The 15,015-nt window shown below is 42.2% G+C and overlaps 2 long non-coding RNA genes across 2 annotated transcripts; both read left to right on the top strand.

The window, feature by feature from the left end:
- Positions 1 to 2,641: 2,641 nt before the first annotated feature.
- Positions 2,642 to 3,245, top strand: LOC120112782. The gene is made up of 2 exons (XR_005514436.1): positions 2,642 to 2,744; positions 2,955 to 3,245. It is a non-coding gene; the product is annotated as an uncharacterized LOC120112782 (long non-coding RNA).
- An 8,647-nt stretch (positions 3,246 to 11,892) lies between these two features.
- LOC103705074 lies at positions 11,893 to 12,496 on the top strand. The gene is made up of 2 exons (XR_603728.2): positions 11,893 to 11,995; positions 12,206 to 12,496. It is a non-coding gene; the product is annotated as an uncharacterized LOC103705074 (long non-coding RNA).
- Positions 12,497 to 15,015: the final 2,519 nt, after the last annotated feature.

Raw genomic sequence — 15,015 nt, 5'->3', positions numbered from 1 at the left:
TCTTCACAGAGAGAATAAATTGGAGGATGTTCCCTTAAATGTAGGGTGCAAATGGGTTGGGTTGGGTTGGATTCTGGATGACTCCAATCCAATTCGATTTTTTGTTTGGGTTCTAATTTTGGATCTAGATCCGACTCAGTTAAAGATCAGATCGGGTCGGGTCTGAGTTGGGTTCGGGTCCGAGTTGGGTTGGGTTAGGATTCTAATCGGATTTATTTGTTTTATGATTTTGGAAAAAAATTTGGACAAATCTAATTTGGTCATATCATAATTATGAGGTGCTGGGTGACCCATGAAAGACTTGCAATTGACCTCCACTCAGAACAGATGAGCCATGACTTACTAACTAAGTCGGTCTACAAGCCAAATTTCGTATCACACTATTTTTTGTCTATATGACTGATTGGACGGAACTTGGTGTCTCCCAGCTCCCCTCTCACGAGGACAAAAAAAATCCCAGACCTCCTTCCAAAATCCAATTCCATTGCAGAAAACTAGCAAATGACCCATATTCAGTTCAGTGTTCCCTCGCTGCCTCCATGCAAAAGTTAAAAAAAACAAAAACCAAAAAACGGAAGGAAAAAAAAAATCCAGCTACCGAGACACCAGAGGTATCAACAGTGTAATAGATCGAGAGAGAATCCCGACAGACCAATAGTGCCACGACCCACATACACACACACACACACAAAATCTCTTTTTTGCTTTTCCCCCTCTCTCTCTCTTCGGGTCCATTCAGATCGGATCGGGTCCGTTCAGTAAACCCAGACCCAACCTAGAAAATAATTCGGGTCCAATTTTAGGACCCAACCCGAACCCGCGGATCCTAAAATTCGAATTGGACCGGGTCTACGCGGGTCGGGCCAGGTCGGGTCTCGGGTCGATCCGACCATTTGCAGCCTTACTTAAACGAGGGGCTATCTGGCTAAATACCTCAGGAGCCTATCTGGTTAAGCACAAAAAGTTAAAGAGAGAGAAGGGATAATTCTAAACCGTAATATTGGTGGAACAAAGTTATCCCATGGAATATAAGAAACTTATCCTCTCCAATTACTATGTTGCACTCATCCATCCTTTAAACACACCAAAAACTGAGAGGGCAATTTTGTCATTGTCATAAAAAAATCATTCCAAAAATTCAACTAGTTATTTATTACCTACATTTATTCCTCTAATCAAATACCCTCTAACGAGTTGGAAAATCAATTTGTATTACGCATATTAATTGGATGAGTTTGTTAGTGCGGATCCCTAATTTATGCCTCCATCTAATCTTCCTAATTATATTTTTATAACATAAATTACAACCTAAAACAATGCCTTGGTATGTTTTTGATCTGAATTGGCCAATTTTGGCAATGGTGCAGAGGGAGCGGAGATAGGACAGAAGCTCTATCAATGAGATTGCCTAAGTTGACATTACATGCTGTTGAGTATGTCTTGAGTTTTCAAGCTTTAGAGAGGTAGGAAGAGACCTTTTTTTCGGAAGTGGTGTAGAGCATAGCTTAGCTTTCCATCATAGACAAGGTCACAAATATTTGGCTTCGGGAAAATATGAATGGCGGATATATGACACAGTATAATTTCATGCTAAGTGCTATGTTGGGATAGCTAAGCCTACTAAGCCTTTATTTTATTTTTACTGCTTTTTGATATATAGTCTAACTGAGAATTGTTGCATGGGCCAATAGATTAATCAAGTGTATGTTTCGAATTGCATAGTAATGTTTCTATCAATATCAGTTTATATGCATAAGGATGCATTCCTAGCTATCTTGCAAAAATTCAAAAGGTTGTAGGGCACATGAACAACAAATAAACCTACAACCTCCTTTTAACAGAGTGGAGGTACCAACCTCTTGGGCTAAATTCGAGTGTTTCGTTGGGAGCATAGCCTTAAACTGGACCGTAGGTCCATAATATACGAGGTTGTGTGAGGAGTCAGGTCGAATGAAACCTAATTATGGTATTGAGTCTCTTGTTCTCAAATGTGGTTGGGACAATATTTGGTTCATCATATCCTTGAGTCCACCTGATCCATTTGCACCCCAGTTGGACTGGGATGAGTTAATTAAACGCTCAAGCTAGCTTTAAAGCCCCTCAATCTTCCAAGAGATTTCCATGGCTAGCAAATCTCGCAATAGATTTCTATGTGGTCATAGAATCATACTAGACCAACAGGTGGAAAATTTATAAAGAGGCCGTCCTTCTAGTTTTTATAATACATTTACCTCTCTACCATTACAAAACTTAACCACTAGAAAGATGGGGACGGCAGCACAATTTTCTAACATGTCGAGGACCCTATCTTTTTGATGGAAGGACCGAGGAGAGAATTAGGAAACACAATAAGTGGAGTAGTATCTCAGAGAAGAAGATTTTCACTACCAGTCCTTAAACAGCTGCCTTAATGCCTTCTATGACGCCCATGGGACTTCTCAGGGGGAAGAGAAAATTAGTGTGGTAAGATAGGGAGAGATCGGTAATTTTTTCCAGTTAGAACTCAACACTGCAGATACATCTATATATGGTATCAAGAACGATATCCAGGAAAGGATAATCTCTGATTTGGACAATCTCTGCAGATTCATCACCATAAATGGAACTGAGGTAATTGTCCTATATAAATCCACCTGATACTCTTTGCAGGCACAAAACAATACTTCACATCACAGGAGCAAACATGGCCAAACAATCCACCCTCATGGCTTCGTTTGTACTACTTCTCTTGTTGATGGCTTCTGGTCTCTCTCTCTCTCTCTCTCTCTCTTTCTCTCTCTCTCTCTCACTCACACACACACACACACACACACACACACACACATGTTGTTTAAACTTGATAATGTTTTGTACTAATTGTCAAAGAGATCAGGATTTGCCTAATCTTTTTCTGCAAAAAAAAAAAAAGTTTTGTAGTAATGGAAGTTAACAAGGTCAGTCTTCATTTTATGCAGGTCGGGCAATTTCGACAGCTCCCGGATTCGAAGCAGATGCATGCATGAGAGATGCTGATTGCCGGGCTGAGTGTGGGAAGTGCCCCGGTGCCAATTGCCTCGGCCACAAGTGCTTCTGCACATGCGATACCTGATGGCCTATCCTTCTCTAAAAATAAGATCCATCAACATGGATGGAGTAGCACAAATTCGCCTTCATGAATCCCAAGTGATGCTGCGGCCTTTGTATCAGCTAAGTTAAATGCAATATAGAGCTTCAATAAAAAGTTCTCAAGAAAAAAGTTCAACAAAAATGCTGTGTTTTGTCTTCAGATGTATACCGTTTCTCGAACAAAAATGCTGTCCACCATGGAGTTGGTTTATGTCGCAATATACTCCCCTCCTCAGCCCGCTTTCAGCCCGATTTTAGGATTAGGGTTTGTGAAATGGCGCCGCCGAGCTCTATTCCTCTATTCCCTCAATGTCCGGTGTCCCTCTCCCTCTCCTCAGTCTCCTCTCCTCCATACCTCAAGTCCACCTCCCCATGGCTACTCTCTCCTCCTCTTCTCGCCCTTCTCCTCCTCCTCCTCCTCCTCCTTCTCCACCCTTCCTCCTCCTCCTCCAATTCGACGGCTCCGAAGAAGCCTTCTTCCAGATCCAACGGCGCCGAGGTCGCCGGAGACGACCTTTTGGTATCCTGCACCAACTACCGGCCCTCCACCTGGGAGAAGATCTCCGTCGTCCCCCTCGACATCAACGGTCTCAAGCAACATGTCTCCTCCCTCAGCGCCTTTCCATCCTGCCTTCTTCACTCCCTCTTCCTCTCCCTCGCTCGCCGCAGCCCCCACTCCTCCTCCTCCTCCTCCGCCGCCATCGACGAGTGGTGCCTCCCTGCGGCGGAGCTGTCCCGAAAGCTAGTCCATGCCACTCGGAAATGAGACGAAGCCCTCCTCGAGTCCTCCCGTCTCAAGCACTCCCTCGCCAGGCTGAAGCGCAAGCTCGGCCGGCTCGAGTCCCACTGTCACGACCTGCAGGCCGCCCTCGACCGCCGCTCCTCGCCAACCCTGCTCCAAACCACCTTCCCTTTCTCAGTCGAGACCTTTCTTCGGGTCGTCTCCGACGCCCGTGCCGCGGGCCGCCACCTGAGCTGCTCCCTCGCCGCCCAGCGCCGTCCGGACCGGATGGCAGCTCTGCTCCAGCCCCACGACGCCAGGGCCGCCGGCCAGTGGCGAAGAACACCGGGCGGACCGCTCTTCTAAGGCCCTGTCTTTCGGTTATTTTTTTGAAATTTTCTGTGATTCTTTTTTTCTTCTATTTGTTCCCTCATTCTTTTTTTTTTCTTTTTTGAACACAGAAATTTTTATTAATTCTGAATATTAATAGTTTTGTACACAAATTAAACGGATGGGGTTGGGCAAATAGGTTGGGTCAGGATAAATAAGGCTAAACATGTTAAATAGATCGGATCAGGTTGGGCAAACGGTTACCTATTTATTAAACATGTTAAATGGATCGGATCGGGTTATTTGTTTATTAAACATGATAGATTTAGATTGTAATTTTTGACCTGTTTGATAAACAGATTGGGTTCAGATTTATGATTTTCTGATCCGACCTGTATATGATCCGATTGCCATCCCTAAGTATGGGCAGTCATCAAATTATAAAAGAAGAATTTATTTTTTTTTGCCTTCATCATGATCTCTCTGCAGGCAAGAACTCTTTGCCTTTTACATTCATTGCTTCTCCTTATCTCTAAATACTTCCGATAGCATTATTTATAAACTGGGTTTTGAAGACCAAAGGCCCCTTCAGTTATTTACATTCACATTAAACATGTCAAACGCCTAGAATTTTATAATCTAATGCATATGGGTCTCTATGAACTAATTAATTGCAACTGTAATGGATAGTAATAAAATATTTCCTAAGATTGCATTTGGATTGGAAAAAAAATTAAAATAGCAAATGTTATGCATGTAGGAATAGTTACGTTGTAATAACTTTTCGGTTGCCTCCATTATTTGGAATGACTTTTTGGATAATAATTGTTTATCCATAAAAATTGTAAAAAGTAGCCATTAATGCTTCCTTTATACCAAAGAACAGCTCATGGCAGCTACCCCTTGGAATACCTATAGCTATCATAAGGTAGTTTGGCCGGCATAACTATTACTTGGTTGTGCATGCCTCTTTCTCAAATATTATTTATTCCAAGTTTTATGCCTATTTTATTCTTTAGTCAAATTTAGCCTAAAAGTTGCCAAGTTATTAGCGATTTGAAATATCTACATAATTTTATCTTCTCAATCCCAAAAATCTTCTAAAGTTTCAAGCAAATCCTTCTATTTTTTAAATTTTTTATATTTGTATACATAAAATCAAATTATATGCACTACTATCCATAACATATATGCAAGTAAAATTGCTAGAGTGTAGACTAAGTGAAAGACATTATGAGAAGAATGGCAAAGATCAACATGCAACCTTGGTGCTATCCTTCACCATTGCCGGAGTGCTACTCTTTGGTGGCCCTACGTAGGGCAGGTGCAAGCATAACCTTGATGAATAGGTGCAGCAGTGTGGGGATATGTTTAAAAAACAGAGTCAGCACATCGTCCCAAAAGAATTGGCTTATTCAAAAAAAAAAAAGCCTTGTACTTTGGAAGATCCATCTTGTATCTCATAATTTATGGTTTAACCCTATAATAACTCCAAATTGTCCTTTTGAAGCTCATGCTCCTATTATAAATTGTCCTCCTTCCAAAATCCAATTCCATTGCAGAAAACTAGCACATGACCCATATTCAATTCAGTGTTCCCTCGCTGCCTCCATGCAAAAGTTAAAAAAAACAAAAACCAAAAAACGGAAGGGAAAAAAAAAAAAAAAAAGCCAGCTACCGAGACACCAGAGGTATCCACAGTGTAATAGATCGAGAGAGAATCCCGACAGACCAATAATGCCACGACCCACATACACACACACACACACACAAAATCTCTCTTTTGCTTTTCCCCCTCTCTCTCTCTTTGGGTCCATTCAGATCGGATCGGGTTCGTTCAGTAAACCCAGACCCAACCTAGAAAATAATTCGGGTCCAATTTTAGGACCCAACCCGGACCCGCGGATCCTAAAATTCGAATTGGACCGGATCTACGCGGGTCGGGCCAGGTCGGGTCTCGGGTCGATCCGACCATTTGCAGCCTTACTTAAACGAGGGGCTATCTGGCTAAATACCTCAGGAGCCTATCTGGTTAAGCACAAAAAGTTAAAGAGAGAGAAGGGATAATTCTAAACCGTAATATTGGTGGAACAAAGTTATCCCATGGAATATAAGAAACTTATCCTCTCCAATTACTATGTTGCACTCATCCATCCTTTAAACACACCAAAAACTGAGAGGGCAATTTTGTCATTGTCATAAAAAAAATCATTTCGAAAATTCAACTAGTTATTTATTACCTACATTTTTTCCTCTAATCAAATACCCTCTAACGAGTTGGAAATTCAATTTGTATTACGCATATTAATTGGATGAGTTTGTTAGTGCGGATCCATAATTTATGCCTCCATCTAATCTTCCTAATTATATTTTTATAACATAAATTACAACCTAAAACAATGCCTTGGTATGTTTTTTGTGAGGACCAGCCCACACATAGTGGACTAATGGGCCAAGCCCAACGTGGCTGGCCCATCTGAAAATCCAAGTAGCCTTTCGGGAAGAAGATGGAGGCGGTAATCGCCAGCTGTTCGGCGGTTACAACTAAGGCTGCAAATGGGTCGGGTCGACCCGTGACCCGACCCGCGTAGACCCACCCGATCCGAATTTTGGGACCCGCGGGTTCGGGTCGGGTCCTAAAATTGGACCCGAATCATTTTCTGGGTCGGGTCTGGGTTTACCAAACGGACCCGATCCGACCTGAATGAACCCGAAGAGAGAGAGAGGAAAAGCAAAAGAAAGTCTTTTCTTTTTCTTTTTCTTTTTTTTTTTTTGGCATGGGTTGTGATACTGTTGGTCAGTGTGGGAGGATAGCAAGTTAGCAACAAGCATAGGTTCACAGAATCCAAAGGAACGTCGGCCCGTCAGGATTCTCTCTCGATCTATTACACTGTTGAGACCTCTGGTGTCTCGGTAGCTGCCTTTTTTTTTTTCCTTCTGTTTTTTGGTTTTTGTTTCTTTTAACTTTTGAAGGGAGAAAGTGAGGGAACACTGCAACTGAATATGGGTCATGTGCCAGTTTTCTGTAATGGAATTGGATTTTGGAAGAAGGTCTGGGATTTTTTTTATCCTCGTGAGAGGGGAGCTGGGAGACACCGAGTTCCGTCCAATCAGTCATATAGATAAAAAATAGTGTGATATGAAATTTGGCTTGTAGACCGACTTAGTTAGTAAGTCATGGGTCATCTGTTCTCACTGGAGCTCAATTGCAAAGTCTTTTAAGTCATGGGTCGCCCAGCACCTCATAATTATGATATGACCAAATTAGATTTGGCCAAATTTTTTTTCAAAAGCATAAAAAAATTGGACCCGATCGGACCCGGACCCGGACCCGACCCGAATCAGACCCGGACCCGACCCGAACCCGACTCGGACCCGACCCGACCCAACCCGATCTTCAACCGGGTTGGGTCCGGGTCCAAAATTGGGACCCGAACAAAAAACCGGGTCGGATCAGGGTCACCTAGGACCCGACCCGACCTGACCCATTTGCACCCCTAGTTACAACCGCCTGACAGCCACGATCACCACCACTCTTCTTCCTCTCCACCGAATGCTATAAGAACCAGGGGCTCTTCTCACGGATGTTTCATTCCTCACCTCACTGCCCCTCACTCCCTTTTTCTCCTGCTACAAGGAACTGAAGAGTAGGGATCTGAGCCGCCGGAGGGAACATCACAGGGTTGTCCCGGAACTAGGTAAGTCCCTGACTTCTTCTTCCATTGTAATATGCAAGTAGATCTAGCTTAATCATGAAACAACAAGATATAGAGAACGAAATATAAGAGATCAAAAACAGGAAAAAGGGAAAGAATGAAAACAAAAGAAAAAGAATAGGAAGAATATGAAGAAGAAGAAGAGGGAAAGAAGGGGAAGAGCCTACCTAGGGTCCCCAGATGTGGATCCAGCGCAGTGAACTCAGCTGCGGGTTTTTCTTGGTCGCGACTTGCCGTGGGGGTGGGTCTCTCCCCCACCCGCAGTGGGGACGAAGGAGGAGCCGCCGGCTCCGACCGCAGACTCTGCGGGCTTCGGTCGGAGTTGCGGTGGGACGGAGGCCCCTTCTTCTCAAGGGGGTGGTTCCGACCCCCATTTGCACCAAAGAATGGAGAGGGGGCCGGCTGCTGCGGGCGCGGCCACGGGTTCGGCCGTGGGCGCCGCCGGTCGCGACCGACTTTTTCCATGAGGGGGAGTCGCCCTCCTCCCTTCTGAAGAGAAGATGGAAGAAGAAGAAGGGGGGATCGGCTGCTACAGGCCGAGCCGCGGGCGATGTTGGCTGGTTGCCGATTTCCCCGACCTCGGACCCGTTTCCCTCCGAGCACTCCCACTAGCTTCCTCGCTTCATGTGAGAAGACGAGAAGAGGAGGAGGAGATCGGGAAGGGAAGAAGAAAGAAGGGGAAGAGAAGAAGAAAAGAAAGAAGAGGGAGGAAGCTTCGGGAACGGAGAAGAGAAGAAAAAGAAAGAAAAAGAAAAAGAAAAGAAAAAAGAAAAGAAAAAGAAAAGAAAAGAAGGAAAGAAGGAAAAGAAAAGAAGAAAGAAAAATAAATAAAAAAATGGCTGTGGGCCGAAATGGGCCTGATTCCGGAGTGGGCTTCAAATAAACTTGGCTTTAGAAGCCTGAAGCCGGGCTGGGCCCTGATTCAAGCCTAGTGTTTTTAAAACCAAAACTAACTGGGCTTGAAGAGCTCAAATTTTAATATAGCGACTAAATTGAATATAGTTTGAGACTAGGCTCCCTTTAAATTAATTAGAACTAATAAGGTTTAATTATAAATTAACTAATTGTGTTTCTGGGCCTGAATATAAATGGGCCCAGTAAGTGAATCAGGCCAAGGGCCTGATCCAGAACCCAATTAAACATCGGGCCTGAATGCAAATGGGCCCAGACCTGAACCAGAGGGCAATTTGGTCTAAACCAGAAGTGGAATTGGCTCAGACCTGAACCAGAAGCTGAATCAGACCTGAGCCAGAAATTAAATCAAACCCGAACTAGGAAGTAAATTAGACCGGAACCAGAAATTGAATTGGGCCATGGGCCTGAACCATAAATTAAATTGGGCTATGGACCCGAAAATGAAATTGAGTCCTATGGATGGGTTGTAAATGACTTTAAGATTATAAATAAATAGAAATTAAATATGTAAGTGACATGTAATTTAATGATCTTGCTAGGTATTGGAGAATTGGCATTTGATGGGCAAATTAAGGTAAGTAACCTGTCTTAATCTTATTATGGATCATGTATCACGTTTTATAAGATGAAAAAGTATTATTTATGCAATTGGAATTATGTATAAGAATTGTGGAAAAGTACATGATGTAATCTTATGTTTTATCAAATACTTGTGATTACTCGATTATGAAATTGTATATGATTATTTATGTTTTCACAAAATTAGGATCAAGCATGTGTTAGCAAATGATTACATGATTTTGGATACATAGCATCCATCATTATTATTATTATATTATGTACACATGATTATGATGATGTAGAAAGATGCATGGAAAAATAAAGTTTTCAGCATGATCATGAGTTTTATTAGCATGATGCCATTATTCACTTTCCAATGGATCTATGAGAAAAGATTTATGAAAAGCATGATATGTTTTAAGAACTCTCAGATCGCTATGTATGACCCCCCCGCCAGTGGGTAATAGTAACTGGAAGATGACCCTGCAGTGGTAAAGGCCTTGCCGTGGGAATAAGAGCGGCCATAGCTACATTACCATCTGAGAGTATGAATTTCAAAGTATGGAATAATAGCAAAAGTTTTATGTTGCATAAATGGCAAAAGTTTTATGATGCATAATCATATTTATGAAGTTGCATGAATGGACAGGCATAGTTTTATAACTAGTTTGATTATGGCAAAGATTTGATTATATGAAATGTTTACTTTATTACAAGCACAGATTTCAAAGCATGAATAATAATAGTACATATTTCAAAGTATGAATAATGATAAGTATGGATTTCAAAGCAAGAATAATGATGAGTACGGATTTTAAAGCAGGAAATAAAGAAAAAAGGTTTACGTCTGGTTTGATTTGGAAAATGCTTTCTTTATTACAACTGTTTATTCTTCAAATAGTGCATTGGCATACAAAAATATTATGCTTGATCTGATAAGATTATGCATTGTTACTTACTGAGCTTTATAGCTCACACCCATTTATTTATGTTCTTATAGATGAATAGGAGATGCTAGGAACAAGGAGCATGACATGCCTCAGGGTTATGGGAATAATAAAATATTAAATGATGATATTGTTTTTAGAAGCTATGTATGGATTTTAATACCTGAATATTTAATGACTTTCACGAATATAGTTGTTTAGTAATTGAAGTTTTAAAGAGGCTGCGTGTTATTGTATGCTTAACTTGGCAATAGCACGGCCGTGTCATGATCCGAATTCGGGGCGTGACATTTTTGATCTGAATTGGCCAATTTGGCAATGGTGCGGAGGGAGCGGAGATAGGACAGAAGCTCTATCAATGAGATTGCCTAAGTTGACATTACATGCTGTTAAGTATGTCTTGAGTTTTCAAGCTTTAGAGGGGTAGGAAGAGACCTTTTTTTCGGAAGTGGTGTAGAGCATAGCTTAGCTTTCCATCATAGACAAGGTCACAAATATTTGGCTTTGGGAAAATATGAATGGCGGATATATGACACAGTATAATTTCATGCTAAGTGCTATGTTGGGATAGCTAAGCCTACTAAGCTTTTATTTTATTTTGACTGCTTTTTGATATATAGTCTAACTGAGAATTGTTGCATGGGCCAATGGATTAATCAAGTGTATGTTTCGTAGTAATGTTTCTATCAATATCAGTTTATATGCATAAGGATGCATTCCTAGCTAACTATCTTGCAAAAATTCAAAAGGTTTAGGGCACATGAACAACAAATAAACCTACAACCTCCTTTTAACAGAGTGGAGGTACCAACCTCTTGGGCTAAATTCGAGTGTTTCGTTGGGAGCATAGCCTTAAACTGGACCGTAGGTCCATAATATACGAGGTTGTGTGAGGAGTCAGGTCGAATGAAACCTAATTATGGTATTGAGTCTCTTGTTCTCAAATGTGGTTGGGACAATATTTGGTTCATCATATCCTTGAGTCCACCTGATCCATTTGCACCCCAGTTGGACTGGGATGAGTTAATTAAACGCTCAAGCTAGCTTTAAAGCCCCTCAATCTTCCAAGAGATTTCCATGGCTAGCAAATCTCGCAATAGATTTCTATGTGGTCATAGAATCATACTAGACCAACAGGTGGAAAATTTATAAAGAGGCCGTCCTTCTAGTTTTTATAATACATTTACCTCTCTACCATTACAAAACTTAACCACTAGAAAGATGGGGACGGCAGCACAATTTTCTAACATGTCGAGGACCCTATCTTTTTGATGGAAGGACCGAGGAGAGAATTAGGAAACACAATAAGTGGAGTAGTATCTCAGAGAAGAAGATTTTCACTACCAGTCCTTAAACAGCTGCCTTAATGCCTTCTATGACGCCCATGGGACTTCTCAGGGGGAAGAGAAAATTAGTGTGGTAAGATAGGGAGAGATCGGTAATTTTTTCCAGTTAGAACTCAACACTGCAGATACATCTATATATGGTATCAAGAACGATATCCAGGAAAGGATAATCTCTGATTTGGACAATCTCTGCAGATTCATCACCATAAATGGAACTGAGGTAATTGTCCTATATAAATCCACCTGATACTCTTTGCAGGCACAAAACAATACTTCACATCACAGGAGCAAACATGGCCAAACAATCCACCCTCATGGCTTCGTTTGTACTACTTCTCTTGTTGATGGCTTCTGGTCTCTCTCTCTCTCTCTCTCTCTCTTTCTCTCTCTCTCTCTCACTCACACACACACACACACACACACACACACACACATGTTGTTTAAACTTGATAATGTTTTGTACTAATTGTCAAAGAGATCAGGATTTGCCTAATCTTTTTCTGCAAAAAAAAAAAAAGTTTTGTAGTAATGGAAGTTAACAAGGTCAGTCTTCATTTTATGCAGGTCGGGCAATTTCGACAGCTCCCGGATTCGAAGCAGATGCATGCATGAGAGATGCTGATTGCCGGGCTGAGTGTGGGAAGTGCCCCGGTGCCAATTGCCTCGGCCACAAGTGCTTCTGCACATGCGATACCTGATGGCCTATCCTTCTCTAAAAATAAGATCCATCAACATGGATGGAGTAGCACAAATTCGCCTTCATGAATCCCAAGTGATGCTGCGGCCTTTGTATCAGCTAAGTTAAATGCAATATAGAGCTTCAATAAAAAGTTCTCAAGAAAAAAGTTCAACAAAAATGCTGTGTTTTGTCTTCAGATGTATACCGTTTCTCGAACAAAAATGCTGTCCACCATGGAGTTGGTTTATGTCGCAATATACTCCCCTCCTCAGCCCGCTTTCAGCCCGATTTTAGGATTAGGGTTTGTGAAATGGCGCCGCCGAGCTCTATTCCTCTATTCCCTCAATGTCCGGTGTCCCTCTCCCTCTCCTCAGTCTCCTCTCCTCCATACCTCAAGTCCACCTCCCCATGGCTACTCTCTCCTCCTCTTCTCGCCCTTCTCCTCCTCCTCCTTCTCCACCCTTCCTCCTCCTCCTCCAATTCGACGGCTCCGAAGAAGCCTTCTTCCAGATCCAACGGCGCCGAGGTCGCCGGAGACGACCTTTTGGTATCCTGCACCAACTACCGGCCCTCCACCTGGGAGAAGATCTCCGTCGTCCCCCTCGACATCAACGGTCTCAAGCAACATGTCTCCTCCCTCAGCGCCTTTCCATCCTGCCTTCTTCACTCCCTCTTCCTCTCCCTCGCTCGCCGCAGCCCCCACTCCTCCTCCTCCTCCTCCGCCGCCATCGACGAGTGGTGCCTCCCCGCGGCGGAGCTGTCCCGAAAGCTAGTCCATGCCACTCGGAAATGAGACGAAGCCCTCCTCGAGTCCTCCCGTCTCAAGCACTCCCTCGCCAGGCTGAAGCGCAAGCTCGGCCGGCTCGAGTCCCACTGTCACGACCTGCAGGCCGCCCTCGACCGCCGCTCCTCGCCAACCCTGCTCCAGACCACCTCCCCTTTCTCAGTCGAGACCTTTCTTCGGGTCGTCTCCGACGCCCGTGCCGCGGGCCGCCACCTGAGCTGCTCCCTCGCCGCCCAGCTCCGTCCGGACCGGATGGCAGCCTGCTCCAGCTCCACGACGCCAGGGCCGCCTGCCAGTGGCGAAGAACACCGGGCGGACCGCTCTTCTAAGGCCCTGTTTTTCGGTTATTTTTTTGAAATTTTCTGTGATTCTTTTTTCTTCTATTTGTTCCCTCTTTCTTTCCTTTTCTCTTTTTTGAACACAGAAACTTTTATTAATTCTGAATATTAATAGTTTTGAACGCAGATTAAATGGATCGGGTTGGGTAAATAGGTTAAATAGGTTGGGTTAGGATAAATAAGGCTAAACATGTTAAATAGATCGGATCAGGTTGGGCAAACGGTTACCTATTTATTAACCAGGTTAAACGGATCGAATCGGGTTATTTGTTTATTAAACATGGCAGGTTTAGATTGTAATTTTTGACCTGTTTAATAAACAGATTGGGTTCAGGTTTATGATTTTCTGACCCGACCTGTATATGATCCCGATCCGTTTATGATCCGATCCGATTGCCATCCCTAAGTATGGGCAGTCATCAAATTATAAAAGAAGAATTTATTTTTCTTTGCCTTCATCATGATCTCTCTGCAGGCAAGAACTCTTTGCCTTTTACATTCATTGCTTCTCCTTATCTCTAAATACTTCCGATAGCATTATTTATAAACTGGGTTTTGAAGACCAAAGGCCCCTTCAGTTATTTACATTCACATTAAACATGTCAAACGCCTAGAATTTTATAATCAAATGCATATGGGTCTCTATGAACTAATTAATTGCAACTGTAATGGATAGTAATAAAATATTTCCTAAGATTGCATTTGGATTGGAAAAAAAAGTAAAATAGCAAATGTTATGCATGTAGGAATAGTTACGTTGTAATAACTTTTCGGTTGGCTCCATTATTTGGAATGACTTTTTGGATAATAATTGTTTATCCATAAAAATTGTAAAAAGTAGCCATTAATGCTTCCTTTATACCAAAGAACAGCTCATGGCAGCTACCCCTTGGAATACCTATAGCTATCATAAGGTAGTTTGACCGGCATAACTATTACTTGGTTGTGCATGCCTCTTTCTCAAATATTATTTGGCAGGCATAAGGTTTATTCCAAGTTTTATGCCTATTTTATTCTTTAGTCAAATTTAGCCTAAAAGTTGCCAAGTTATTAGCGATTTGAAATATCTACATAATTTTATCTTCTCAATCCCAAAAATCTTCTCAAGTTTCAAGCAAATCCTTTTATTTTTTTAAAATTTTTATATTTGTATACATAAAATCAAATTATATGCACTACTATCCATAACAGATATGCAAGTAAAATTGCTAGTGTAGACTAAGTGAAAGACATTATGAGAAGAATGGCAAAGATCGACATGCAACCTTGGTGCTATCCTTCACCATTGCCGGAGTGCTACTCTTTGGTGGCCCTACGTAGGGCAGGTGCAAGCATAACCTTGATGAATAGGTGCAGCAGCGTGGGGATATGTTTAAAAAACAGAGTCAGCATATCACTACCTTGCTAGTCCTAAATGAATTGGCTTATTCAAAAAAAAAAGTCTTGTACTTTGGAAGATCTATCTTGTATCTCATAATTTATGGTTTAACCCCGTAATAACTCCAATTTTCCCTCTTGAAGCTCATGCTCCTGTTATAAATGATTCTTTTGTCCCGAAATGGCCTAATAGAAA

The sequence above is a fragment of the Phoenix dactylifera genome, chromosome 12 (genome assembly GCF_009389715.1).
Source record: "Phoenix dactylifera cultivar Barhee BC4 chromosome 12, palm_55x_up_171113_PBpolish2nd_filt_p, whole genome shotgun sequence".
Lineage (NCBI taxonomy): Eukaryota > Viridiplantae > Streptophyta > Magnoliopsida > Arecales > Arecaceae > Phoenix > Phoenix dactylifera.
This window is presented reverse-complemented; position numbering and strand designations above follow the sequence as displayed.